General features: G+C 55.3%; 13 non-coding genes across 13 annotated transcripts; all 13 read left to right on the forward strand.

The window, feature by feature from the left end:
* Nucleotides 1–583: 583 nt before the first annotated feature.
* On the forward strand, nt 584–690 carry LOC138512036 (U6 spliceosomal RNA). The gene has a single exon (XR_011280911.1). It is a non-coding gene; the product is annotated as a U6 spliceosomal RNA (small nuclear RNA).
* Nucleotides 691–2,424: 1,734 nt separating this feature from the next.
* Nucleotides 2,425–2,531, forward strand: LOC138512037 (U6 spliceosomal RNA). The gene has a single exon (XR_011280912.1). It is a non-coding gene; the product is annotated as a U6 spliceosomal RNA (small nuclear RNA).
* A 1,743-nt stretch (nt 2,532–4,274) lies between these two features.
* LOC138512039 (U6 spliceosomal RNA) lies at nt 4,275–4,381 on the forward strand. The gene has a single exon (XR_011280913.1). It is a non-coding gene; the product is annotated as a U6 spliceosomal RNA (small nuclear RNA).
* Nucleotides 4,382–6,124: 1,743 nt separating this feature from the next.
* Nucleotides 6,125–6,231, forward strand: LOC138512040 (U6 spliceosomal RNA). The gene has a single exon (XR_011280914.1). It is a non-coding gene; the product is annotated as a U6 spliceosomal RNA (small nuclear RNA).
* A 1,748-nt stretch (nt 6,232–7,979) lies between these two features.
* LOC138512041 (U6 spliceosomal RNA) lies at nt 7,980–8,086 on the forward strand. The gene has a single exon (XR_011280915.1). It is a non-coding gene; the product is annotated as a U6 spliceosomal RNA (small nuclear RNA).
* A 1,749-nt stretch (nt 8,087–9,835) lies between these two features.
* LOC138512042 (U6 spliceosomal RNA) lies at nt 9,836–9,942 on the forward strand. The gene has a single exon (XR_011280916.1). It is a non-coding gene; the product is annotated as a U6 spliceosomal RNA (small nuclear RNA).
* Nucleotides 9,943–11,690: 1,748 nt separating this feature from the next.
* LOC138512043 (U6 spliceosomal RNA) lies at nt 11,691–11,797 on the forward strand. Its single transcript, XR_011280917.1, has one exon. It is a non-coding gene; the product is annotated as a U6 spliceosomal RNA (small nuclear RNA).
* A 1,743-nt stretch (nt 11,798–13,540) lies between these two features.
* LOC138512044 (U6 spliceosomal RNA) lies at nt 13,541–13,647 on the forward strand. Its single transcript, XR_011280918.1, has one exon. It is a non-coding gene; the product is annotated as a U6 spliceosomal RNA (small nuclear RNA).
* A 1,739-nt stretch (nt 13,648–15,386) lies between these two features.
* Nucleotides 15,387–15,493, forward strand: LOC138512341 (U6 spliceosomal RNA). Its single transcript, XR_011281186.1, has one exon. It is a non-coding gene; the product is annotated as a U6 spliceosomal RNA (small nuclear RNA).
* A 1,749-nt stretch (nt 15,494–17,242) lies between these two features.
* On the forward strand, nt 17,243–17,349 carry LOC138512045 (U6 spliceosomal RNA). The gene has a single exon (XR_011280919.1). It is a non-coding gene; the product is annotated as a U6 spliceosomal RNA (small nuclear RNA).
* Nucleotides 17,350–19,097: 1,748 nt separating this feature from the next.
* On the forward strand, nt 19,098–19,204 carry LOC138512046 (U6 spliceosomal RNA). The gene has a single exon (XR_011280920.1). It is a non-coding gene; the product is annotated as a U6 spliceosomal RNA (small nuclear RNA).
* Nucleotides 19,205–20,948: 1,744 nt separating this feature from the next.
* On the forward strand, nt 20,949–21,055 carry LOC138512047 (U6 spliceosomal RNA). The gene has a single exon (XR_011280921.1). It is a non-coding gene; the product is annotated as a U6 spliceosomal RNA (small nuclear RNA).
* Nucleotides 21,056–22,803: 1,748 nt separating this feature from the next.
* Nucleotides 22,804–22,910, forward strand: LOC138512048 (U6 spliceosomal RNA). Its single transcript, XR_011280922.1, has one exon. It is a non-coding gene; the product is annotated as a U6 spliceosomal RNA (small nuclear RNA).
* Nucleotides 22,911–24,222: the final 1,312 nt, after the last annotated feature.

The raw sequence follows: 24,222 nt of genomic DNA on the forward strand, positions 1-24,222 counted from the left end.
AGGCAGCCAATACCTGTTGTAAGAGGCTTCCTGGCCCTACCAAAGGAAAGCAGACCCGGCGGGACTTTGAAGCCACCGTCGCTGAAGCCAGCAGCCAAACGTAAACTTACATCGGTTTGAAAATGCATCTCTGGCTTGAAGGCGGGGGCAGCAGCAATCCGGGGCTCTCGGGGGTCCGCGCACTAGGCCGCTGCCTCACCTTGCCTATCCTGGAATTCAACAGGGCCCCCCCCAAGCAAACCCTCACAGGCCCTCTGGCTTTTCTCTGGCTTGTGGGACTATTGTGATGCGTCCAGGCACACAGCACCCATCACCCAGGCATTATGACGGGAGGTGCCACTTTGCATGCAGCCTGGACCATGATCCTTTCTTCCTGCATTGCAATAGCCAAGCACACGGAACCTTTCCTTTTGGGCCAAACCAGCAGCGAGGAAGCTTGGGTCGTTGGTCTTTGCCTCTTGGTTCCATACCGGCCCCAGAACCAAACAGTTTCTTGCCAAAGTTAGAGCATAACAAGTCAACCTAGGTCAATAGGCAGCCGATGCGCTGGCTTTTATACACTGGCCAGTTCAGCCCCAAGTGTGTGCTCGCTTCGGCAGCACATATACTAAAATTGGAACGATACAGAGAAGATTAGCATGGCCCCTGCGCAAGGATGACACGCAAATTCGTGAAGCGTTCCATATTTTTAGACACGTGCGTGCCAGGAGAGAAATACCTTTTATTGACAGAATAAAAGGGGCCCCGCTCCCGTGCTGGTCTTGTGCTTGCTCGCTGCCGCGGAAGCCCTTCCCGTTTCTCTTGATCCTCTCTGTGCTGTGCTGCACCGAGAGCGGCTGCCTTGTCCTCTGCTGGCTGCTCATTTCTATATAGCGCTTTCTATATGATCCGCCTCTAGGGGCTCATGGCAAAGAGCGCACAGCCCCTCAAGCTTCACTGCTTCTAGGCCCTACTCTTCATGAGAGCTGGCTGCCTCTAGGTGTGTGATCTCTTTACCCACTTGTGCATTCTTTGCTCAGTGTCATTCGCCAACTGCTCCTTTAAAGCAAGCGAGGGGTGGCAGGGTCTGAAAGGCAGCAGATAGCACGAGAGAGAGTGTGCGTGCGTGCGTGTGTCTGTGTGTATGCAAATCACCAGTCAGCCAGGGCCTGCTGGGAGCCCATTCCGCCAGGCCCACCGGCTTTTGGACAGCTCCCAGATGGTTGGAGAAGGACCAGGCTGGGTTAGGCCACGAAGCAGAGGCTGAGCCGTTCCCTGGTGCGCTTTCTGGAAATGTCTCCCTCATTTGGAAATGTGCCCCTCAGTTGCTGAGGTCCCGAGAAGGCTCGCCTGCGGTCTCTGGCCGATCGTGGCCGATCAGGGACGTGAAGGGCTGCCCTGGGACTGTGTCCAACACAAGCCAACCCCCACCCATTGAAGGACAGGACGCACACATGCATAGAAATCATCTGCTGCTTGTTGGGGCCTTCTGGAGGGACCCCTACTGGTGGTGCTTCGAGATGGCGCCTGGTGTTTCCTTGCTGTGCAAACGGGCCCGCCCCACATAAAATCAAAAGTCTATTGCGAGCAGTGAAGGCCAAGGGAATTTAAATGTAATTCAAAGAAACAAAGCACAGAGTTGGGAGCCCAGCCGGATGGCAGAGGAACCCACAACCTTCTGACTCCTAGTCAGGCGCCTTATCCATTGCACCACTGGCCCCCATACCCCTGGTGCCCTCCGTTAGCTCCTAGTGCTGTTCTTCAAGGTGCCTTTCTGAAGCAGGAGCCACTGCAATGCCTGCTGTCCTGATTTTGTAACACACAAGGCTCACGTCCTGGCACAGTTGATAAAAGCAGGCGACAGGCAGCCAATACCTGTTGTAAGAGGCTTCCTGGCCCTACCAAAGGAAAGCAGACCCGGTGGGACTTTGAAGCCACCGTCGCTGAAGCCAGCAGCCAAACGTAAACTTACATTGGTTTGAAAATGCATCTCTTGCTTGAAGGCGGGGGCAGCAGCAATCCGGGGCTCTCGGGGGTCCGCGCACTAGGCCGCTGCCTCACCTTGCCTATCCTGGAATTCAACAGGGCCCCCCCCAAGCAAACCCTCACAGGCCCTCTGGCTTTTCTCTGGCTTGTGGGACTATTGTGATGCGTCCAGGCACACAGCACCCATCACCCAGGCATTATGACGGGAGGTGCCACTTTGCATGCAGCCTGGACCATGATCCTTTCTTCCTGCATTGCAATAGCCAAGCACACGGAACCTTTCCTTTTGGGCCAAACCAGCAGCGAGGAAGCTTGGGTCGTTGGTCTTTGCCTCTTGGTTCCATACCGGCCCCAGAACCAAACAGTTTCTTGCCAAAGTTAGAGCATAACAAGTCAACCTAGGTCAAGAGGCAGCCGATGCGCTGGCTTTTATACACTGGCCAGTTCAGCCCCAAGTGTGTGCTCGCTTCGGCAGCACATATACTAAAATTGGAACGATACAGAGAAGATTAGCATGGCCCCTGCGCAAGGATGACACGCAAATTCGTGAAGCGTTCCATATTTTTAGACACGTGCGTGCCAGGAGAGAAATACCTTTTATTGACAGAATAAAAGGGGCCCCGCTCCCGTGCTGGTCTTGTGCTTGCTCGCTGCCGCGGAAGCCCTTCCCGTTTCTCTTGATCCTCTCTGTGCTGCACCAAGAGCGGCTGCCTTGTCCTCTGCTGGCTGCTCATTTCTATATAGCGCTTTCTATATGATCCGCCTCTAGGGGCTCATGGCAAAGAGCGCACAGCCCCTCAAGCTTCACTGCTTCTAGGCCCTACTCTTCATGAGAGCTGGCTGCCTCTAGGTGTGTGATCTCTTTACCCACTTGTGCATTCTTTGCTCAGTGTCATTCGCCAACTGCTCCTTTAAAGCAAGCGAGGGGTGGCAGGGTCTGAAAGGCAGCAGATAGCACGAGAGAGAGTGTGCGTGCGTGCGTGTGTCTGTGTGTATGCAAATCACCAGTCAGCCAGGGCCTGCTGGGAGCCCATTCCGCCAGGCCCACCGGCTTTTGGACAGCTCCCAGCTGGTTGGAGAAGGACCAGGCTGGGTTGGGCCACGGAGCAGAGGCCGAGCCGTTCCCTGGTGCGCTTTCTGGAAATGTCTCCCTCATTTGGAAATGTGCCCCTCAGTTGCTGAGGTCCCGAGAAGGCTCGCCTGCGGCGCTCACAGAGAGGTCTCTGGCCGATCGTGGCCGATCAGGGACATGAAGGGCTGCCCTGGGACTGTGTCCAACACAAGCCAACCCCCACCCATTGAAGGACAGGACGCACACATGCATAGAAATCATCTGCTGCTTGTTGGGGCCTTCTGGAGGGACCCCTACTGGTGGTGCTTCGAGATGGCGCCTGGTGTTTCCTTGCTGTGCAACCGGGCCCGCCCCACATAAAATCAAAAGTCTATTGCGAGCAGTGAAGGCCAAGGGAATTTAAATGTAATTCAAAGAAACAAAGCACAGAGTTGGGAGCCCAGCCGGATGGCAGTGGAACCCACAACCTTCTGACTCCTAGTCAGGCGCCTTATCCATTGCACCACTGGCCCCCATACCCCTGGTGCCCTCCGTTAGCTCCTAGTGCTGTTCTTCAAGGTGCCTTTCTGAAGCAGGAGCCACTGCAATGCCTGCTGTCCTGATTTTGTAACACACAAGGCTCACGTCCTGGCACAGTTGATAAAAGCAGGCGACAGGCAGCCAATACCTGTTGTAAGAGGCTTCCTGGCCCTACCAAAGGAAAGCAGACCCGGCGGGACTTTGAAGCCACCGTCGCTGAAGCCAGCAGCCAAACGTAAACTTACATCGGTTTGAAAATGCATCTCTGGCTTGAAGGCGGGGGCAGCAGCAATCCGGGGCTCTCGGGGGTCCGCGCACTAGGCCGCTGCCTCACCTTGCCTATCCTGGAATTCAACAGGGCCCCCCCCAAGCAAACCCTCACAGGCCCTCTGGCTTTTCTCTGGCTTGTGGGACTATTGTGATGCGTCCAGGCACACAGCACCCATCACCCAGGCATTATGACGGGAGGTGCCACTTTGCATGCAGCCTGGACCATGATCCTTTCTTCCTGCATTGCAATAGCCAAGCACACGGAACCTTTCCTTTTGGGCCAAACCAGCAGCGAGGAAGCTTGGGTCGTTGGTCTTTGCCTCTTGGTTCCATACCGGCCCCAGAACCAAACAGTTTCTTGCCAAAGTTAGAGCATAACAAGTCAACCTAGGTCAATAGGCAGCCGATGCGCTGGCTTTTATACACTGGCCAGTTCAGCCCCAAGTGTGTGCTCGCTTCGGCAGCACATATACTAAAATTGGAACGATACAGAGAAGATTAGCATGGCCCCTGCGCAAGGATGACACGCAAATTCGTGAAGCGTTCCATATTTTTAGACACGTGCGTGCCAGGAGAGAAATACCTTTTATTGACAGAATAAAAGGGGCCCCGCTCCCGTGCTGGTCTTGTGCTTGCTCGCTGCCGCGGAAGCCCTTCCCGTTTCTCTTGATCCTCTCTGTGCTGCACCAAGAGCGGCTGCCTTGTCCTCTGCTGGCTGCTCATTTCTATATAGCGCTTTCTATATGATCCGCCTCTAGGGGCTCATGGCAAAGAGCGCACAGCCCCTCAAGCTTCACTGCTTCTAGGCCCTACTCTTCATGAGAGCTGGCTGCCTCTAGGTGTGTGATCTCTTTACCCACTTGTGCATTCTTTGCTCAGTGTCATTCGCCAACTGCTCCTTTAAAGCAAGCGAGGGGTGGCAGGGTCTGAAAGGCAGCAGATAGCACGAGAGAGAGTGTGCGTGCGTGCGTGTGTCTGTGTGTATGCAAATCACCAGTCAGCCAGGGCCTGCTGGGAGCCCATTCCGCCAGGCCCACCGGCTTTTGGACAGCTCCCAGCTGGTTGGAGAAGGACCAGGCTGGGTTGGGCCACGGAGCAGAGGCCGAGCCGTTCCCTGGTGCGCTTTCTGGAAATGTCTCCCTCATTTGGAAATGTGCCCCTCAGTTGCTGAGGTCCCGAGAAGGCTCGCCTGCGGCGCTCACAGAGAGGTCTCTGGCCGATCGTGGCCGATCAGGGACGTGAAGGGCTGCCCTGGGACTGTGTCCAACACAAGCCAACCCCCACCCATTGAAGGACAGGACGCACACATGCATAGAAATCATCTGCTGCTTGTTGGGGCCTTCTGGAGGGACCCCTACTGGTGGTGCTTCGAGATGGCGCCTGGTGTTTCCTTGCTGTGCAACCGGGCCCGCCCCACATAAAATCAAAAGTCTATTGCGAGCAGTGAAGGCCAAGGGAATTTAAATGTAATTCAAAGAAACAAAGCACAGAGTTGGGAGCCCAGCCGGATGGCAGTGGAACCCACAACCTTCTGACTCCTAGTCAGGCGCCTTATCCATTGCACCACTGGCCCCCATACCCCTGGTGCCCTCCGTTAGCTCCTAGTGCTGTTCTTCAAGGTGCCTTTCTGAAGCAGGAGCCACTGCAATGCCTGCTGTCCTGATTTTGTAACACACAAGGCTCACGTCCTGGCACAGTTGATAAAAGCAGGCGACAGGCAGCCAATACCTGTTGTAAGAGGCTTCCTGGCCCTACCAAAGGAAAGCAGACCCGGCGGGACTTTGAAGCCACCGTCGCTGAAGCCAGCAGCCAAACGTAAACTTACATCGGTTTGAAAATGCATCTCTGGCTTGAAGGCGGGGGCAGCAGCAATCCGGGGCTCTCGGGGGTCCGCGCACTAGGCCGCTGCCTCACCTTGCCTATCCTGGAATTCAACAGGGCCCCCCCCAAGCAAACCCTCACAGGCCCTCTGGCTTTTCTCTGGCTTGTGGGACTATTGTGATGCGTCCAGGCACACAGCACCCATCACCCAGGCATTATGACGGGAGGTGCCACTTTGCATGCAGCCTGGACCATGATCCTTTCTTCCTGCATTGCAATAGCCAAGCACACGGAACCTTTCCTTTTGGGCCAAACCAGCAGCGAGGAAGCTTGGGTCGTTGGTCTTTGCCTCTTGGTTCCATACCGGCCCCAGAACCAAACAGTTTCTTGCCAAAGTTAGAGCATAACAAGTCAACCTAGGTCAATAGGCAGCCGATGCGCTGGCTTTTATACACTGGCCAGTTCAGCCCCAAGTGTGTGCTCGCTTCGGCAGCACATATACTAAAATTGGAACGATACAGAGAAGATTAGCATGGCCCCTGCGCAAGGATGACACGCAAATTCGTGAAGCGTTCCATATTTTTAGACACGTGCGTGCCAGGAGAGAAATACCTTTTATTGACAGAATAAAAGGGGCCCCGCTCCCGTGCTGGTCTTGTGCTTGCTCGCTGCCGCGGAAGCCCTTCCCGTTTCTCTTGATCCTCTCTGTGCTGTGCTGCACCGAGAGCGGCTGCCTTGTCCTCTGCTGGCTGCTCATTTCTATATAGCGCTTTCTATATGATCCGCCTCTAGGGGCTCATGGCAAAGAGCGCACAGCCCCTCAAGCTTCACTGCTTCTAGGCCCTACTCTTCATGAGAGCTGGCTGCCTCTAGGTGTGTGATCTCTTTACCCACTTGTGCATTCTTTGCTCAGTGTCATTCGCCAACTGCTCCTTTAAAGCAAGCGAGGGGTGGCAGGGTCTGAAAGGCAGCAGATAGCACGAGAGAGAGTGTGCGTGCGTGCGTGTGTCTGTGTGTATGCAAATCACCAGTCAGCCAGGGCCTGCTGGGAGCCCATTCCGCCAGGCCCACCGGCTTTTGGACAGCTCCCAGATGGTTGGAGAAGGACCAGGCTGGGTTAGGCCACGAAGCAGAGGCTGAGCCGTTCCCTGGTGCGCTTTCTGGAAATGTCTCCCTCATTTGGAAATGTGCCCCTCAGTTGCTGAGGTCCCGAGAAGGCTCGCCTGCGGCGCTCACAGAGAGGTCTCTGGCCGATCGTGGCCGATCAGGGACGTGAAGGGCTGCCCTGGGACTGTGTCCAACACAAGCCAACCCCCACCCATTGAAGGACAGGACGCACACATGCATAGAAATCATCTGCTGCTTGTTGGGGCCTTCTGGAGGGACCCCTACTGGTGGTGCTTCGAGATGGCGCCTGGTGTTTCCTTGCTGTGAAACCGGGCCCGCCCCACATAAAATCAAAAGTCTATTGCGAGCAGTGAAGGCCAAGGGAATTTAAATGTAATTCAAAGAAACAAAGCACAGAGTTGGGAGCCCAGCCGGATGGCAGTGGAACCCACAACCTTCTGACTCCTAGTCAGGCGCCTTATCCATTGCACCACTGGCCCCCATACCCCTGGTGCCCTCCGTTAGCTCCTAGTGCTGTTCTTCAAGGTGCCTTTCTGAAGCAGGAGCCACTGCAATGCCTGCTGTCCTGATTTTGTAACACACAAGGCTCACGTCCTGGCACAGTTGATAAAAGCAGGCGACAGGCAGCCAATACCTGTTGTAAGAGGCTTCCTGGCCCTACCAAAGGAAAGCAGACCCGGCGGGACTTTGAAGCCACCGTCGCTGAAGCCAGCAGCCAAACGTAAACTTACATCGGTTTGAAAATGCATCTCTGGCTTGAAGGCGGGGGCAGCAGCAATCCGGGGCTCTCGGGGGTCCGCGCACTAGGCCGCTGCCTCACCTTGCCTATCCTGGAATTCAACAGGGCCCCCCCCAAGCAAACCCTCACAGGCCCTCTGGCTTTTCTCTGGCTTGTGGGACTATTGTGATGCGTCCAGGCACACAGCACCCATCACCCAGGCATTATGACGGGAGGTGCCACTTTGCATGCAGCCTGGACCATGATCCTTTCTTCCTGCATTGCAATAGCCAAGCACACGGAACCTTTCCTTTTGGGCCAAACCAGCAGCGAGGAAGCTTGGGTCGTTGGTCTTTGCCTCTTGGTTCCATACCGGCCCCAGAACCAAACAGTTTCTTGCCAAAGTTAGAGCATAACAAGTCAACCTAGGTCAATAGGCAGCCGATGCGCTGGCTTTTATACACTGGCCAGTTCAGCCCCAAGTGTGTGCTCGCTTCGGCAGCACATATACTAAAATTGGAACGATACAGAGAAGATTAGCATGGCCCCTGCGCAAGGATGACACGCAAATTCGTGAAGCGTTCCATATTTTTAGACACGTGCGTGCCAGGAGAGAAATACCTTTTATTGACAGAATAAAAGGGGCCCCGCTCCCGTGCTGGTCTTGTGCTTGCTCGCTGCCGCGGAAGCCCTTCCCGTTTCTCTTGATCCTCTCTGTGCTGTGCTGCACCGAGAGCGGCTGCCTTGTCCTCTGCTGGCTGCTCATTTCTATATAGCGCTTTCTATATGATCCGCCTCTAGGGGCTCATGGCAAAGAGCGCACAGCCCCTCAAGCTTCACTGCTTCTAGGCCCTACTCTTCATGAGAGCTGGCTGCCTCTAGGTGTGTGATCTCTTTACCCACTTGTGCATTCTTTGCTCAGTGTCATTCGCCAACTGCTCCTTTAAAGCAAGCGAGGGGTGGCAGGGTCTGAAAGGCAGCAGATAGCACGAGAGAGAGTGTGCGTGCGTGCGTGTGTCTGTGTGTATGCAAATCACCAGTCAGCCAGGGCCTGCTGGGAGCCCATTCCGCCAGGCCCACCGGCTTTTGGACAGCTCCCAGATGGTTGGAGAAGGACCAGGCTGGGTTAGGCCACGAAGCAGAGGCCGAGCCGTTCCCTGGTGCGCTTTCTGGAAATGTCTCCCTCATTTGGAAATGTGCCCCTCAGTTGCTGAGGTCCCGAGAAGGCTCGCCTGCGGCGCTCACCAGAGAGGTCTCTGGCCGATCGTGGCCGATCAGGGACGTGAAGGGCTGCCCTGGGACTGTGTCCAACACAAGCCAACCCCCACCCATTGAAGGACAGGACGCACACATGCATAGAAATCATCTGCTGCTTGTTGGGGCCTTCTGGAGGGACCCCTACTGGTGGTGCTTCGAGATGGCGCCTGGTGTTTCCTTGCTGTGCAACCGGGCCCGCCCCACATAAAATCAAAAGTCTATTGCGAGCAGTGAAGGCCAAGGGAATTTAAATGTAATTCAAAGAAACAAAGCACAGAGTTGGGAGCCCAGCCGGATGGCAGTGGAACCCACAACCTTCTGACTCCTAGTCAGGCGCCTTATCCATTGCACCACTGGCCCCCATACCCCTGGTGCCCTCCGTTAGCTCCTAGTGCTGTTCTTCAAGGTGCCTTTCTGAAGCAGGAGCCACTGCAATGCCTGCTGTCCTGATTTTGTAAAACACAAGGCTCACGTCCTGGCACAGTTGATAAAAGCAGGCGACAGGCAGCCAATACCTGTTGTAAGAGGCTTCCTGGCCCTACCAAAGGAAAGCAGACCCGGCGGGACTTTGAAGCCACCGTCGCTGAAGCCAGCAGCCAAACGTAAACTTACATCGGTTTGAAAATGCATCTCTGGCTTGAAGGCGGGGGCAGCAGCAATCCGGGGCTCTCGGGGGTCCGCGCACTAGGCCGCTGCCTCACCTTGCCTATCCTGGAATTCAACAGGGCCCCCCCCAAGCAAACCCTCACAGGCCCTCTGGCTTTTCTCTGGCTTGTGGGACTATTGTGATGCGTCCAGGCACACAGCACCCATCACCCAGGCATTATGACGGGAGGTGCCACTTTGCATGCAGCCTGGACCATGATCCTTTCTTCCTGCATTGCAATAGCCAAGCACACGGAACCTTTCCTTTTGGGCCAAACCAGCAGCGAGGAAGCTTGGGTCGTTGGTCTTTGCCTCTTGGTTCCATACCGGCCCCAGAACCAAACAGTTTCTTGCCAAAGTTAGAGCATAACAAGTCAACCTAGGTCAATAGGCAGCCGATGCGCTGGCTTTTATACACTGGCCAGTTCAGCCCCAAGTGTGTGCTCGCTTCGGCAGCACATATACTAAAATTGGAACGATACAGAGAAGATTAGCATGGCCCCTGCGCAAGGATGACACGCAAATTCGTGAAGCGTTCCATATTTTTAGACACGTGCGTGCCAGGAGAGAAATACCTTTTATTGACAGAATAAAAGGGGCCCCGCTCCCGTGCTGGTCTTGTGCTTGCTCGCTGCCGCGGAAGCCCTTCCCGTTTCTCTTGATCCTCTCTGTGCTGTGCTGCACCGAGAGCGGCTGCCTTGTCCTCTGCTGGCTGCTCATTTCTATATAGCGCTTTCTATATGATCCGCCTCTAGGGGCTCATGGCAAAGAGCGCACAGCCCCTCAAGCTTCACTGCTTCTAGGCCCTACTCTTCATGAGAGCTGGCTGCCTCTAGGTGTGTGATCTCTTTACCCACTTGTGCATTCTTTGCTCAGTGTCATTCGCCAACTGCTCCTTTAAAGCAAGCGAGGGGTGGCAGGGTCTGAAAGGCAGCAGATAGCACGAGAGAGAGTGTGCGTGCGTGCGTGTGTCTGTGTGTATGCAAATCACCAGTCAGCCAGGGCCTGCTGGGAGCCCATTCCGCCAGGCCCACCGGCTTTTGGACAGCTCCCAGATGGTTGGAGAAGGACCAGGCTGGGTTAGGCCACGAAGCAGAGGCTGAGCCGTTCCCTGGTGCGCTTTCTGGAAATGTCTCCCTCATTTGGAAATGTGCCCCTCAGTTGCTGAGGTCCCGAGAAGGCTCGCCTGCGGCGCTCACAGAGAGGTCTCTGGCCGATCGTGGCCGATCAGGGACGTGAAGGGCTGCCCTGGGACTGTGTCCAACACAAGCCAACCCCCACCCATTGAAGGACAGGACGCACACATGCATAGAAATCATCTGCTGCTTGTTGGGGCCTTCTGGAGGGACCCCTACTGGTGGTGCTTCGAGATGGCGCCTGGTGTTTCCTTGCTGTGCAACCCGGCCCGCCCCACATAAAATCAAAAGTCTATTGCGAGCAGTGAAGGCCAAGGGAATTTAAATGTAATTCAAAGAAACAAAGCACAGAGTTGGGAGCCCAGCCGGATGGCAGTGGAACCCACAACCTTCTGACTCCTAGTCAGGCGCCTTATCCATTGCACCACTGGCCCCCATACCCCTGGTGCCCTCCGTTAGCTCCTAGTGCTGTTCTTCAAGGTGCCTTTCTGAAGCAGGAGCCACTGCAATGCCTGCTGTCCTGATTTTGTAACACACAAGGCTCACGTCCTGGCACAGTTGATAAAAGCAGGCGACAGGCAGCCAATACCTGTTGTAAGAGGCTTCCTGGCCCTACCAAAGGAAAGCAGACCCGGCGGGACTTTGAAGCCACCGTCGCTGAAGCCAGCAGCCAAACGTAAACTTACATCGGTTTGAAAATGCATCTCTTGCTTGAAGGCGGGGGCAGCAGCAATCCGGGGCTCTCGGGGGTCCGCGCACTAGGCCGCTGCCTCACCTTGCCTATCCTGGAATTCAACAGGGCCCCCCCCAAGCAAACCCTCACAGGCCCTCTGGCTTTTCTCTGGCTTGTGGGACTATTGTGATGCGTCCAGGCACACAGCACCCATCACCCAGGCATTATGACGGGAGGTGCCACTTTGCATGCAGCCTGGACCATGATCCTTTCTTCCTGCATTGCAATAGCCAAGCACACGGAACCTTTCCTTTTGGGCCAAACCAGCAGCGAGGAAGCTTGGGTCGTTGGTCTTTGCCTCTTGGTTCCATCCCGGCCCCAGAACCAAACAGTTTCTTGCCAAAGTTAGAGCATAACAAGTCAACCTAGGTCAATAGGCAGCCGATGCGCTGGCTTTTATACACTGGCCAGTTCAGCCCCAAGTGTGTGCTCGCTTCGGCAGCACATATACTAAAATTGGAACGATACAGAGAAGATTAGCATGGCCCCTGCGCAAGGATGACACGCAAATTCGTGAAGCGTTCCATATTTTTAGACACGTGCGTGCCAGGAGAGAAATACCTTTTATTGACAGAATAAAAGGGGCCCCGCTCCCGTGCTGGTCTTGTGCTTGCTCGCTGCCGCGGAAGCCCTTCCCGTTTCTCTTGATCCTCTCTGTGCTGCACCAAGAGCGGCTGCCTTGTCCTCTGCTGGCTGCTCATTTCTATATAGCGCTTTCTATATGATCCGCCTCTAGGGGCTCATGGCAAAGAGCGCACAGCCCCTCAAGCTTCACTGCTTCTAGGCCCTACTCTTCATGAGAGCTGGCTGCCTCTAGGTGTGTGATCTCTTTACCCACTTGTGCATTCTTTGCTCAGTGTCATTTGCCAACTGCTCCTTTAAAGCAAGCGAGGGGTGGCAGGGTCTGAAAGGCAGCAGATAGCACGAGAGAGAGTGTGCGTGCGTGCGTGTGTCTGTGTGTATGCAAATCACCAGTCAGCCAGGGCCTGCTGGGAGCCCATTCCGCCAGGCCCACCGGCTTTTGGACAGCTCCCAGATGGTTGGAGAAGGACCAGGCTGGGTTGGGCCACGGAGCAGAGGCCGAGCCGTTCCCTGGTGCGCTTTCTGGAAATGTCTCCCTCATTTGGAAATGTGCCCCTCAGTTGCTGAGGTCCCGAGAAGGCTCGCCTGCGGCGCTCACAGAGAGGTCTCTGGCCGATCGTGGCCGATCAGGGACGTGAAGGGCTGCCCTGGGACTGTGTCCAACACAAGCCAACCCCCACCCATTGAAGGACAGGACGCACACATGCATAGAAATCATCTGCTGCTTGTTGGGGCCTTCTGGAGGGACCCCTACTGGTGGTGCTTCGAGATGGCGCCTGGTGTTTCCTTGCTGTGCAACCGGGCCCGCCCCACATAAAATCAAAAGTCTATTGCGAGCAGTGAAGGCCAAGGGAATTTAAATGTAATTCAAAGAAACAAAGCACAGAGTTGGGAGCCCAGCCGGATGGCAGTGGAACCCACAACCTTCTGACTCCTAGTCAGGCGCCTTATCCATTGCACCACTGGCCCCCATACCCCTGGTGCCCTCCGTTAGCTCCTAGTGCTGTTCTTCAAGGTGCCTTTCTGAAGCAGGAGCCACTGCAATGCCTGCTGTCCTGATTTTGTAACACACAAGGCTCACGTCCTGGCACAGTTGATAAAAGCAGGCGACAGGCAGCCAATACCTGTTGTAAGAGGCTTCCTGGCCCTACCAAAGGAAAGCAGACCCGGCGGGACTTTGAAGCCACCGTCGCTGAAGCAAGCAGCCTAACGTAAACTTACATCGGTTTGAAAATGCATCTCTGGCTTGAAGGCGGGGGCAGCAGCAATCCGGGGCTCTCGGGGGTCCGCGCACTAGGCCGCTGCCTCACCTTGCCTATCCTGGAATTCAACAGGGCCCCCCCCAAGCAAACCCTCACAGGCCCTCTGGCTTTTCTCTGGCTTGTGGGACTATTGTGATGCGTCCAGGCACACAGCACCCATCACCCAGGCATTATGACGGGAGGTGCCACTTTGCATGCAGCCTGGACCATGATCCTTTCTTCCTGCATTGCAATAGCCAAGCACACGGAACCTTTCCTTTTGGGCCAAACCAGCAGCGAGGAAGCTTGGGTCGTTGGTCTTTGCCTCTTGGTTCCATACCGGCCCCAGAACCAAACAGTTTCTTGCCAAAGTTAGAGCATAACAAGTCAACCTAGGTCAATAGGCAGCCGATGCGCTGGCTTTTATACACTGGCCAGTTCAGCCCCAAGTGTGTGCTCGCTTCGGCAGCACATATACTAAAATTGGAACGATACAGAGAAGATTAGCATGGCCCCTGCGCAAGGATGACACGCAAATTCGTGAAGCGTTCCATATTTTTAGACACGTGCGTGCCAGGAGAGAAATACCTTTTATTGACAGAATAAAAGGGGCCCCGCTCCCGTGCTGGTCTTGTGCTTGCTCGCTGCCGCGGAAGCCCTTCCCGTTTCTCTTGATCCTCTCTGTGCTGTGCTGCACCGAGAGCGGCTGCCTTGTCCTCTGCTGGCTGCTCATTTCTATATAGCGCTTTCTATATGATCCGCCTCTAGGGGCTCATGGCAAAGAGCGCACAGCCCCTCAAGCTTCACTGCTTCTAGGCCCTACTCTTCATGAGAGCTGGCTGCCTCTAGGTGTGTGATCTCTTTACCCACTTGTGCATTCTTTGCTCAGTGTCATTCGCCAACTGCTCCTTTAAAGCAAGCGAGGGGTGGCAGGGTCTGAAAGGCAGCAGATAGCACGAGAGAGAGTGTGCGTGCGTGCGTGTGTCTGTGTGTATGCAAATCACCAGTCAGCCAGGGCCTGCTGGGAGCCCATTCCGCCAGGCCCACCGGCTTTTGGACAGCTCCCAGATGGTTGGAGAAGGACCAGGCTGGGTTAGGCCACGAAGCAGAGGCTGAGCCGTTCCCTGGTGCGCTTTCTGGAAATGTCTCCCTCATTTGGAAATGTGCCCCTCAGTTGCTGAGGTCCCGAGAAGGCTCGCCTGCGGCGCTCACCAGAGAGGTCTCTGGCCGATCAGGGACGTGAAGGGCTGCCCTGGGACTGTGTCCAACACAAGCCAACCCCCACCCATTGAAGGACAGGACGCACACATGCATAGAAATCATCTGCTGCTTGTTGGGGCCTTCTGGAGGGACCCCTACTGGTGGTGCTTCGAGATGGCGCCTGGTGTTTCCTTGCTGTGCAACCGGGCCCGCCCCACATAAAATCAAAAGTCTATTGCGAGCAGTGAAGGCCAAGGGAATTTAAATGTAATTCAAAGAAACAAAGCACAGAGTTGGGAGCCCAGCCGGATGGCAGTGGAACCCACAACCTTCTGACTCCTAGTCAGGCGCCTTATCCATTGCACCACTGGCCCCCATACCCCTGGTGCCCTCCGTTAGCTCCTAGTGCTGTTCTTCAAGGTGCCTTTCTGAAGCAGGAGCCACTGCAATGCCTGCTGTCCTGATTTTGTAACACACAAGGCTCACGTCCTGGCACAGTTGATAAAAGCAGGCGACAGGCAGCCAATACCTGTTGTAAGAGGCTTCCTGGCCCTACCAAAGGAAAGCAGACCCGGCGGGACTTTGAAGCCACCGTCGCTGAAGCCAGCAGCCAAACGTAAACTTACATCGGTTTGAAAATGCATCTCTGGCTTGAAGGCGGGGGCAGCAGCAATCCGGGGCTCTCGGGGGTCCGCGCACTAGGCCGCTGCCTCACCTTGCCTATCCTGGAATTCAACAGGGCCCCCCCCAAGCAAACCCTCACAGGCCCTCTGGCTTTTCTCTGGCTTGTGGGACTATTGTGATGCGTCCAGGCACACAGCACCCATCACCCAGGCATTATGACGGGAGGTGCCACTTTGCATGCAGCCTGGACCATGATCCTTTCTTCCTGCATTGCAATAGCCAAGCACACGGAACCTTTCCTTTTGGGCCAAACCAGCAGCGAGGAAGCTTGGGTCGTTGGTCTTTGCCTCTTGGTTCCATACCGGCCCCAGAACCAAACAGTTTCTTGCCAAAGTTAGAGCATAACAAGTCAACCTAGGTCAATAGGCAGCCGATGCGCTGGCTTTTATACACTGGCCAGTTCAGCCCCAAGTGTGTGCTCGCTTCGGCAGCACATATACTAACATTGGAACGATACAGAGAAGATTAGCATGGCCCCTGCGCAAGGATGACACGCAAATTCGTGAAGCGTTCCATATTTTTAGACACGTGCGTGCCAGGAGAGAAATACCTTTTATTGACAGAATAAAAGGGGCCCCGCTCCCGTGCTGGTCTTGTGCTTGCTCGCTGCCGCGGAAGCCCTTCCCGTTTCTCTTGATCCTCTCTGTGCTGTGCTGCGCCGAGAGCGGCTGCCTTGTCCTCTGCTGGCTGCTCATTTCTATATAGCGCTTTCTATATGATCCGCCTCTAGGGGCTCATGGCAAAGAGCGCACAGCCCCTCAAGCTTCACTGCTTCTAGGCCCTACTCTTCATGAGAGCTGGCTGCCTCTAGGTGTGTGATCTCTTTACCCACTTGTGCATTCTTTGCTCAGTGTCATTCGCCAACTGCTCCTTTAAAGCAAGCGAGGGGTGGCAGGGTCTGAAAGGCAGCAGATAGCACGAGAGAGAGTGTGCGTGCGTGCGTGTGTCTGTGTGTATGCAAATCACCAGTCAGCCAGGGCCTGCTGGGAGCCCATTCCGCCAGGCCCACCGGCTTTTGGACAGCTCCCAGATGGTTGGAGAAGGACCAGGCTGGGTTAGGCCACGAAGCAGAGGCCGAGCCGTTCCCTGGTGCGCTTTCTGGAAATGTCTCCCTCATTTGGAAATGTGCCCCTCAGTTGCTGAGGTCCCGAGAAGGCTCGCCTGCGGCGCTCACCAGAGAGGTCTCTGGCCGATCGTGGCCGATCAGGGACGTGAAGGGCTGCCCTGGGACTGTGTCCAACACAAGCCAACCCCCACCCATTGAAGGACAGGACGCACACATGCATAGAAATCATCTGCTGCTTGTTGGGGCCTTCTGGAGGGACCCCTACTGGTGGTGCTTCGAGATGGCGCCTGGTGTTTCCTTGCTGTGCAACCGGGCCCGCCCCACATAAAATCAAAAGTCTATTGCGAGCAGTGAAGGCCAAGGGAATTTAAATGTAATTCAAAGAAACAAAGCACAGAGTTGGGAGCCCAGCCGGATGGCAGTGGAACCCACAACCTTCTGACTCCTAGTCAGGCGCCTTATCCATTGCACCACTGGCCCCCATACCCCTGGTGCCCTCCGTTAGCTCCTAGTGCTGTTCTTCAAGGTGCCTTTCTGAAGCAGGAGCCACTGCAATGCCTGCTGTCCTGATTTTGTAAAACACAAGGCTCACGTCCTGGCACAGTTGATAAAAGCAGGCGACAGGCAGCCAATACCTGTTGTAAGAGGCTTCCTGGCCCTACCAAAGGAAAGCAGACCCGGCGGGACTTTGAAGCCACCGTCGCTGAAGCCAGCAGCCAAACGTAAACTTACATCGGTTTGAAAATGCATCTCTGGCTTGAAGGCGGGGGCAGCAGCAATCCGGGGCTCTCGGGGGTCCGCGCACTAGGCCGCTGCCTCACCTTGCCTATCCTGGAATTCAACAGGGCCCCCCCCAAGCAAACCCTCACAGGCCCTCTGGCTTTTCTCTGGCTTGTGGGACTATTGTGATGCGTCCAGGCACACAGCACCCATCACCCAGGCATTATGACGGGAGGTGCCACTTTGCATGCAGCCTGGACCATGATCCTTTCTTCCTGCATTGCAATAGCCAAGCACACGGAACCTTTCCTTTTGGGCCAAACCAGCAGCGAGGAAGCTTGGGTCGTTGGTCTTTGCCTCTTGGTTCCATACCGGCCCCAGAACCAAACAGTTTCTTGCCAAAGTTAGAGCATAACAAGTCAACCTAGGTCAATAGGCAGCCGATGCGCTGGCTTTTATACACTGGCCAGTTCAGCCCCAAGTGTGTGCTCGCTTCGGCAGCACATATACTAAAATTGGAACGATACAGAGAAGATTAGCATGGCCCCTGCGCAAGGATGACACGCAAATTCGTGAAGCGTTCCATATTTTTAGACACGTGCGTGCCAGGAGAGAAATACCTTTTATTGACAGAATAAAAGGGGCCCCGCTCCCGTGCTGGTCTTGTGCTTGCTCGCTGCCGCGGAAGCCCTTCCCGTTTCTCTTGATCCTCTCTGTGCTGTGCTGCACCGAGAGCGGCTGCCTTGTCCTCTGCTGGCTGCTCATTTCTATATAGCGCTTTCTATATGATCCGCCTCTAGGGGCTCATGGCAAAGAGCGCACAGCCCCTCAAGCTTCACTGCTTCTAGGCCCTACTCTTCATGAGAGCTGGCTGCCTCTAGGTGTGTGATCTCTTTACCCACTTGTGCATTCTTTGCTCAGTGTCATTCGCCAACTGCTCCTTTAAAGCAAGCGAGGGGTGGCAGGGTCTGAAAGGCAGCAGATAGCACGAGAGAGAGTGTGCGTGCGTGCGTGTGTCTGTGTGTATGCAAATCACCAGTCAGCCAGGGCCTGCTGGGAGCCCATTCCGCCAGGCCCACCGGCTTTTGGACAGCTCCCAGATGGTTGGAGAAGGACCAGGCTGGGTTAGGCCACGAAGCAGAGGCTGAGCCGTTCCCTGGTGCGCTTTCTGGAAATGTCTCCCTCATTTGGAAATGTGCCCCTCAGTTGCTGAGGTCCCGAGAAGGCTCGCCTGCGGCGCTCACAGAGAGGTCTCTGGCCGATCGTGGCCGATCAGGGACGTGAAGGGCTGCCCTGGGACTGTGTCCAACACAAGCCAACCCCCACCCATTGAAGGACAGGACGCACACATGCATAGAAATCATCTGCTGCTTGTTGGGGCCTTCTGGAGGGACCCCTACTGGTGGTGCTTCGAGATGGCGCCTGGTGTTTCCTTGCTGTGCAACCCGGCCCGCCCCACATAAAATCAAAAGTCTATTGCGAGCAGTGAAGGCCAAGGGAATTTAAATGTAATTCAAAGAAACAAAGCACAGAGTTGGGAGCCCAGCCGGATGGCAGTGGAACCCACAACCTTCTGACTCCTAGTCAGGCGCCTTATCCATTGCACCACTGGCCCCCATACCCCTGGTGCCCTCCGTTAGCTCCTAGTGCTGTTCTTCAAGGTGCCTTTCTGAAGCAGGAGCCACTGCAATGCCTGCTGTCCTGATTTTGTAACACACAAGGCTCACGTCCTGGCACAGTTGATAAAAGCAGGCGACAGGCAGCCAATACCTGTTGTAAGAGGCTTCCTGGCCCTACCAAAGGAAAGCAGACCCGGCGGGACTTTGAAGCCACCGTCGCTGAAGCCAGCAGCCAAACGTAAACTTACATCGGTTTGAAAATGCATCTCTTGCTTGAAGGCGGGGGCAGCAGCAATCCGGGGCTCTCGGGGGTCCGCGCACTAGGCCGCTGCCTCACCTTGCCTATCCTGGAATTCAACAGGGCCCCCCCCAAGCAAACCCTCACAGGCCCTCTGGCTTTTCTCTGGCTTGTGGGACTATTGTGATGCGTCCAGGCACACAGCACCCATCACCCAGGCATTATGACGGGAGGTGCCACTTTGCATGCAGCCTGGACCATGATCCTTTCTTCCTGCATTGCAATAGCCAAGCACACGGAACCTTTCCTTTTGGGCCAAACCAGCAGCGAGGAAGCTTGGGTCGTTGGTCTTTGCCTCTTGGTTCCATCCCGGCCCCAGAACCAAACAGTTTCTTGCCAAAGTTAGAGCATAACAAGTCAACCTAGGTCAATAGGCAGCCGATGCGCTGGCTTTTATACACTGGCCAGTTCAGCCCCAAGTGTGTGCTCGCTTCGGCAGCACATATACTAAAATTGGAACGATACAGAGAAGATTAGCATGGCCCCTGCGCAAGGATGACACGCAAATTCGTGAAGCGTTCCATATTTTTAGACACGTGCGTGCCAGGAGAGAAATACCTTTTATTGACAGAATAAAAGGGGCCCCGCTCCCGTGCTGGTCTTGTGCTTGCTCGCTGCCGCGGAAGCCCTTCCCGTTTCTCTTGATCCTCTCTGTGCTGCACCAAGAGCGGCTGCCTTGTCCTCTGCTGGCTGCTCATTTCTATATAGCGCTTTCTATATGATCCGCCTCTAGGGGCTCATGGCAAAGAGCGCACAGCCCCTCAAGCTTCACTGCTTCTAGGCCCTACTCTTCATGAGAGCTGGCTGCCTCTAGGTGTGTGATCTCTTTACCCACTTGTGCATTCTTTGCTCAGTGTCATTCGCCAACTGCTCCTTTAAAGCAAGCGAGGGGTGGCAGGGTCTGAAAGGCAGCAGATAGCACGAGAGAGAGTGTGCGTGCGTGCGTGTGTCTGTGTGTATGCAAATCACCAGTCAGCCAGGGCCTGCTGGGAGCCCATTCCGCCAGGCCCACCGGCTTTTGGACAGCTCCCAGATGGTTGGAGAAGGACCAGGCTGGGTTAGGCCACGAAGCAGAGGCCGAGCCGTTCCCTGGTGCGCTTTCTGGAAATGTCTCCCTCATTTGGAAATGTGCCCCTCAGTTGCTGAGGTCCCGAGAAGGCTCGCCTGCGGCGCTCACCAGAGAGGTCTCTGGCCGATCGTGGCCGATCAGGGACGTGAAGGGCTGCCCTGGGACTGTGTCCAACACAAGCCAACCCCCACCCATTGAAGGACAGGACGCACACATGCATAGAAATCATCTGCTGCTTGTTGGGGCCTTCTGGAGGGACCCCTACTGGTGGTGCTTCGAGATGGCGCCTGGTGTTTCCTTGCTGTGCAACCGGGCCCGCCCCACATAAAATCAAAAGTCTATTGCGAGCAGTGAAGGCCAAGGGAATTTAAATGTAATTCAAAGAAACAAAGCACAGAGTTGGGAGCCCAGCCGGATGGCAGTGGAACCCACAACCTTCTGACTCCTAGTCAGGCGCCTTATCCATTGCACCACTGGCCCCCATACCCCTGGTGCCCTCCGTTAGCTCCTAGTGCTGTTCTTCAAGGTGCCTTTCTGAAGCAGGAGCCACTGCAATGCCTGCTGTCCTGATTTTGTAAAACACAAGGCTCACGTCCTGGCACAGTTGATAAAAGCAGGCGACAGGCAGCCAATACCTGTTGTAAGAGGCTTCCTGGCCCTACCAAAGGAAAGCAGACCCGGCGGGACTTTGAAGCCACCGTCGCTGAAGCCAGCAGCCAAACGTAAACTTACATCGGTTTGAAAATGCATCTCTGGCTTGAAGGCGGGGGCAGCAGCAATCCGGGGCTCTCGGGGGTCCGCGCACTAGGCCGCTGCCTCACCTTGCCTATCCTGGAATTCAACAGGGCCCCCCCCAAGCAAACCCTCACAGGCCCTCTGGCTTTTCTCTGGCTTGTGGGACTATTGTGATGCGTCCAGGCACACAGCACCCATCACCCAGGCATTATGACGGGAGGTGCCACTTTGCATGCAGCCTGGACCATGATCCTTTCTTCCTGCATTGCAATAGCCAAGCACACGGAACCTTTCCTTTTGGGCCAAACCAGCAGCGAGGAAGCTTGGGTCGTTGGTCTTTGCCTCTTGGTTCCATACCGGCCCCAGAACCAAACAGTTTCTTGCCAAAGTTAGAGCATAACAAGTCAACCTAGGTCAATAGGCAGCCGATGCGCTGGCTTTTATACACTGGCCAGTTCAGCCCCAAGTGTGTGCTCGCTTCGGCAGCACATATACTAAAATTGGAACGATACAGAGAAGATTAGCATGGCCCCTGCGCAAGGATGACACGCAAATTCGTGAAGCGTTCCATATTTTTAGACACGTGCGTGCCAGGAGAGAAATACCTTTTATTGACAGAATAAAAGGGGCCCCGCTCCCGTGCTGGTCTTGTGCTTGCTCGCTGCCGCGGAAGCCCTTCCCGTTTCTCTTGATCCTCTCTGTGCTGTGCTGCACCGAGAGCGGCTGCCTTGTCCTCTGCTGGCTGCTCATTTCTATATAGCGCTTTCTATATGACCCGCCTCTAGGGGCTCATGGCAAAGAGCGCACAGCCCCTCAAGCTTCACTGCTTCTAGGCCCTACTCTTCATGAGAGCTGGCTGCCTCTAGGTGTGTGATCTCTTTACCCACTTGTGCATTCTTTGCTCAGTGTCATTCGCCAACTGCTCCTTTAAAGCAAGCGAGGGGTGGCAGGGTCTGAAAGGCAGCAGATAGCACGAGAGAGAGTGTGCGTGCGTGCGTGTGTCTGTGTGTATGCAAATCACCAGTCAGCCAGGGCCTGCTGGGAGCCCATTCCGCCAGGCCCACCGGCTTTTGGACAGCTCCCAGATGGTTGGAGAAGGACCAGGCTGGGTTAGGCCACGAAGCAGAGGCTGAGCCGTTCCCTGGTGCGCTTTCTGGAAATGTCTCCCTCATTTGGAAATGTGCCCCTCAGTTGCTGAGGTCCCGAGAAGGCTCGCCTGCGGCGCTCACAGAGAGGTCTCTGGCCGATCGTGGCCGATCAGGGACGTGAAGGGCTGCCCTGGGACTGTGTCCAACACAAGCCAACCCCCACCCATTGAAGGACAGGACGCACACATGCATAGAAATCATCTGCTGCTTGTTGGGGCCTTCTGGAGGGACCCCTACTGGTGGTGCTTCGAGATGGCGCCTGGTGTTTCCTTGCTGTGCAACCCGGCCCGCCCCACATAAAATCAAAAGTCTATTGCGAGCAGTGAAGGCCAAGGGAATTTAAATGTAATTCAAAGAAACAAAGCACAGAGTTGGGAGCCCAGCCGGATGGCAGTGGAACCCACAACCTTCTGACTCCTAGTCAGGCGCCTTATCCATTGCACCACTGGCCCCCATACCCCTGGTGCCCTCCGTTAGCTCCTAGTGCTGTTCTTCAAGGTGCCTTTCTGAAGCAGGAGCCACTGCAATGCCTGCTGTCCTGATTTTGTAACACACAAGGCTCACGTCCTGGCACAGTTGATAAAAGCAGGCGACAGGCAGCCAATACCTGTTGTAAGAGGCTTCCTGGCCCTACCAAAGGAAAGCAGACCCGGCGGGACTTTGAAGCCACCGTCGCTGAAGCCAGCAGCCAAACGTAAACTTACATCGGTTTGAAAATGCATCTCTTGCTTGAAGGCGGGGGCAGCAGCAATCCGGGGCTCTCGGGGGTCCGCGCACTAGGCCGCTGCCTCACCTTGCCTATCCTGGAATTCAACAGGGCCCCCCCCAAGCAAACCCTCACAGGCCCTCTGGCTTTTCTCTGGCTTGTGGGACTATTGTGATGCGTCCAGGCACACAGCACCCATCACCCAGGCATTATGACGGGAGGTGCCACTTTGCATGCAGCCTGGACCATGATCCTTTCTTCCTGCATTGCAATAGCCAAGCACACGGAACCTTTCCTTTTGGGCCAAACCAGCAGCGAGGAAGCTTGGGTCGTTGGTCTTTGCCTCTTGGTTCCATCCCGGCCCCAGAACCAAACAGTTTCTTGCCAAAGTTAGAGCATAACAAGTCAACCTAGGTCAATAGGCAGCCGATGCGCTGGCTTTTATACACTGGCCAGTTCAGCCCCAAGTGTGTGCTCGCTTCGGCAGCACATATACTAAAATTGGAACGATACAGAGAAGATTAGCATGGCCCCTGCGCAAGGATGACACGCAAATTCGTGAAGCGTTCCATATTTTTAGACACGTGCGTGCCAGGAGAGAAATACCTTTTATTGACAGAATAAAAGGGGCCCCGCTCCCGTGCTGGTCTTGTGCTTGCTCGCTGCCGCGGAAGCCCTTCCCGTTTCTCTTGATCCTCTCTGTGCTGCACCAAGAGCGGCTGCCTTGTCCTCTGCTGGCTGCTCATTTCTATATAGCGCTTTCTATATGATCCGCCTCTAGGGGCTCATGGCAAAGAGCGCACAGCCCCTCAAGCTTCACTGCTTCTAGGCCCTACTCTTCATGAGAGCTGGCTGCCTCTAGGTGTGTGATCTCTTTACCCACTTGTGCATTCTTTGCTCAGTGTCATTTGCCAACTGCTCCTTTAAAGCAAGCGAGGGGTGGCAGGGTCTGAAAGGCAGCAGATAGCACGAGAGAGAGTGTGCGTGCGTGCGTGTGTCTGTGTGTATGCAAATCACCAGTCAGCCAGGGCCTGCTGGGAGCCCATTCCGCCAGGCCCACCGGCTTTTGGACAGCTCCCAGATGGTTGGAGAAGGACCAGGCTGGGTTGGGCCACGGAGCAGAGGCCGAGCCGTTCCCTGGTGCGCTTTCTGGAAATGTCTCCCTCATTTGGAAATGTGCCCCTCAGTTGCTGAGGTCCCGAGAAGGCTCGCCTGCGGCGCTCACAGAGAGGTCTCTGGCCGATCGTGGCCGATCAGGGACGTGAAGGGCTGCCCTGGGACTGTGTCCAACACAAGCCAACCCCCACCCATTGAAGGACAGGACGCACACATGCATAGAAATCATCTGCTGCTTGTTGGGGCCTTCTGGAGGGACCCCTACTGGTGGTGCTTCGAGATGGCGCCTGGTGTTTCCTTGCTGTGCAACCGGGCCCGCCCCACATAAAATCAAAAGTCTATTGCGAGCAGTGAAGGCCAAGGGAATTTAAATGTAATTCAAAGAAACAAAGCACAGAGTTGGGAGCCCAGCCGGATGGCAGTGGAACCCACAACCTTCTGACTCCTAGTCAGGCGCCTTATCCATTGCACCACTGGCCCCCATACCCCTGGTGCCCTCCGTTAGCTCCTAGTGCTGTTCTTCAAGGTGCCTTTCTGAAGCAGGAGCCACTGCAATGCCTGCTGTCCTGATTTTGTAACACACAAGGCTCACGTCCTGGCACAGTTGATAAAAGCAGGCGACAGGCAGCCAATACCTGTTGTAAGAGGCTTCCTGGCCCTACCAAAGGAAAGCAGACCCGGCGGGACTTTGAAGCCACCGTCGCTGAAGCAAGCAGCCTAACGTAAACTTACATCGGTTTGAAAATGCATCTCTGGCTTGAAGGCGGGGGCAGC

Source organism: Ambystoma mexicanum, chromosome 6p (genome assembly GCF_040938575.1).
Source record: "Ambystoma mexicanum isolate Mex_15411 chromosome 6p, UKY_AmexF1_1, whole genome shotgun sequence".
NCBI lineage: Eukaryota > Metazoa > Chordata > Amphibia > Caudata > Ambystomatidae > Ambystoma > Ambystoma mexicanum.